Below are 3,936 nucleotides of genomic sequence, written 5' to 3' on the forward strand. Positions count from 1 at the left end.
CTGTGATTTTCCAAGCTTGAAAATGAATTTGATGAAAAGGAGCCTATCAGAAGTAAACAGCATCAACAACGCTATTACATAATAAATTAGGGCCTTAAGTGTCTTCGATAAAGGCTTAGAACAGGACTATTCCATAATTAGTTGGGGGTCAGTACCCCGGGTCAGTACTAAAATTCCGTCTGTGCTGATTTAAAAATACCCTTTTGATTAGAACCACATAATAACGCGGATCTGCAGACATTTTATTTATACTTCAAAGTCATTATACACATTTTGTCTCGACATAACAATTACAAATTCTTTGGACAACGTTTGGGTTGTTCCATTTTCAGAGAGGGGTGTAATGGTCTTTTCAGCAGTTGTATATAAATGTGAAAAATCCTAATTTTGAAGCCAATTTTGCAAGATGATTATGATAGTTCCTCAATATTTTTGTCAAAGTTATTTACTTGTTGGATAAAGTAAATATAGGTTAAACAAAAATTGTTTACAACTATTGAATCACAAGGTCATATCTTAAAATACTGTCAATCAAAATGAACCAAAATTACACACAGGATTACCTTAATACTCTACTCAAAACACATGTCAGTAACCAAGCAGTTGTCCAACTGACACAAGAGCAAAATGCACTGTCATGGGACAGCTTCCTGGACTTCCTTCACTTTCACAGCCCAACATTTGGTACCCAGGACAAAAAATCTGTCAGAATGCACACAAGATCCTTGCACAGATGATAAAACGGTCCTGCTTTCTGCTTTTCATACACTTTTTTCATGAAACAGGGCTGGGCTGTGAATGTGATCCAGGAAGCTGTCCCATGTCAGTGCATTTTGCAGTTGTGTCAGTTGGATAACTGCTTGGTTACTGACATGTGTTAAGAGTAGAGTATTGAAGTAAATCTGTGTGTAATTTTGGTTCAATTTGATGGACAAGATTTCAAGATATGACCTTGTGAAAAATTATAAGTTTCTTTTTGAGCTCAGTTTAGTTCAAAACCACAAACTGGAATGTCTAGAGGATTATGTATTCAAACCCTTTGTCATTAAAGCCTCTGGAAGTCGAGATGAACTCGAAAATCCATTGTGAGCCGTATATTATGAGTGAAAATACGTCAATTTAACCAACAGTCACCGCATTTTCTCATTAACTACATAATTGTTTTTTTTGTGTATAATCTAGTTAAAAGACCAATTATTGGACATATAATTTGGTTTGTGTAAAAGCATGCGACATGCTACTGAAATGAGAGAGCGAGATACAAAGATACAAAGAGATATGATAGGAGAATAGATTGACGTAGGGAGAAAGATTCGTGTTAACGTCCCCAGTGTTATTGCCATTGACGCCCTACACCTACATGTCACACATACTCTAAATTGTTTTTATTTAAAGCCTTTACCCGTAAGGCTACAACGTTGCAAATTGTCGTGATAAAATCTTAAGGCAATATACGTGGTCAAAGTATAGAGAGATTGGATTGACACACATTGTTTGGGTAAATAGTTTATCACCTGTTGTTAAAGGTAGCTTTAAGGCATTTAATCAGATATCATCTTACATGTTTGATAAGTAAATCTTGTCCAAATAATCTTCTCTTAGTTTTGTATTTTTTACACCCAACACTGCCCAACGGTGGTGGAATCCTTTGCAATCTTAATGCATTAGAGTAACAAGTACCAATTAGCAATGAGAGACTACATGGTGTAACAATACAATTTGTACAATTGCATTTTGACTTCTCAGGAAAAAACTAAAAGAGTTACGACACAAATGTTACATGCAATAGAATCAGTAATATCTTGGCTAAAAGAAGACGTTTAGGTGGTTTCTTTACTAGCTTGTGTTCAAAAGTTATGTCCGATGAATTAAATCGTCCAGAAAACGTGTTGGGCCACTTTTGCCATGTTAGCGTATACAAGTTTGAACCGCGTAGATTGTGCTTATCGTGCATTGAACGTCAAAGAACTGACACAAAAGAATTATAAGTGGTGTTTCTTTATATAATTAACATGAATAATATGATATTTATTTAAAATCTATAAATGAAGTCCTGAAATTTCTTTGAAATTATCTCATAAATAAAGTAATTTCCCATTTCCCTGAGATATTATTGGTAAAACTGAGAACAGTTTTTGCACACATAAGTACAAAACAATAATTTTGAAATTAAGTTCTGCTGGGCTTCTAACTGTTCTGGGGCGACCACTATTGCCAGCATTTCTGTCAACAAATTTTACATACTTCTCATAGTTATATGTAATTGTATGCCTTGAAGGAAGACCTATCTGATGGTTTTCTGCTTGACTTCATGTGATACCGAATGTCACAACCATAAAAATACGCTCTTCCAACGTGAATTGGGGTTGAACTGCAGCCACGATTTCTAGTAAATGAGGTTGCTATGTCAGTGCTTAGTTGTGACTTTCAAAAACCCAAGACTCAAGGAGATATTCTATTATGTAATCATTTCTGCCACTTCGAATACCCCGTTGTTTAAATCGACCTATCATAAGATCACCGTCCAACTGGTCCATAGTTCAACTCTATTCAGTCACTTTTTTAACACTTAGACAAAAGTGGCCCAAGCGATTGTAAGACTAGGTTACATAATTGGCTATATCTTCACTTGTATACCTACGATTTTATTGAAACAAAGCGTATCTGATGGCTAAAATTATCCTGATAGACATATCAATAATAAACCAACAAATAGGCGGCATACTTGTGTCATTCTATTTTCAAAATTGTACAAATTTAATTATTACACCCTGTATATATACGAAAACAACAACAACCAGTAATAATATGCAGCATGTGCTTTTTTGACACTTGCATGAATTTTCTTAAACTCAAAGATTTTTTTATATCAGTGTGACTGACTCTGCTGTATGCAAACGGTTTCACGTCCTTGGTATATTCTTATTATGAGTATGTGTTTGTTTGAGAAAACTCACTTATTTAGATCAAAACCTGACATTCAAACTGGAGACATATTGACCATGGCGACCAACCCTAATAAAAAAAGTTTAGTAATGGTGAAATTTATTCAAAGAAGTAAACGTTTCTCAAGGTATGTTCTAATTGTCACGTGTCTTCAGGTGTAAAGAAAAAGAAAGGGCAAAGCCCCGATCAACTAGTCCATACAGGACCAACGCAATATTTAGCCCTATAATCAACGCCGTCAGGCGTTGGTCCTTATAAATTCGTTCTCTACCCCCAGCAACGCACTCGAATTACCATAAGCAGTGACCTGAACCAACTCAGTTAATGACAACGTAATAACTCCAAATATGGTTGGTATCCCCGCCCATCATTTAACCGCATCTGTTATGTAACTGGGACTAGTACGCTAGTCATCTCAATCGATTGATTGCATGGATCAAAACACTTCACACTTTTGAAGTAGCTGGGTTTCGATAGACCAGTGTGGACCTAAATCGTGATATCATATTGATTTATTTTGTAAAATCAGTGTTATTATAATGTATTAGCATAGATGAACTCCTGGATGGGGCAGCTTTAATTAGCATGATATGTAAATAGCGTATTGTTATTTAAATTTGTGCCCAGACGTATTGAGGGCGACAGTCATGTTATCCAGACGGAGAATGGCTGCATATGCCGGGCATGTCAATATGCTGAGTGAAGGCTGATAATCACCTTTCTGTATAGGTAATAAGCTAGTATATTTCGTGTACCAGTTGGTTATAACAAAAAATTAGTATCATATTAAATATATTAAATGTATAAACTTTGAAATTTACATGAATTTGAAGAGCAGAGCTTCGAAATCTAGCTAAGTCAGGTGATGTGAAATTCTGCTGCGTAACCCCCTCTGCGTGGTAGAATTATATTCATAAAACATTAAATTTAACAGATATCATGGGCAGCCAACCACGATTTATCAGCATTTAAAATATATGTTAATTAACA

The sequence above is a fragment of the Amphiura filiformis genome, chromosome 18, assembly GCF_039555335.1.
Source record: "Amphiura filiformis chromosome 18, Afil_fr2py, whole genome shotgun sequence".
In the NCBI taxonomy this organism is placed as follows: domain Eukaryota; kingdom Metazoa; phylum Echinodermata; class Ophiuroidea; order Amphilepidida; family Amphiuridae; genus Amphiura; species Amphiura filiformis.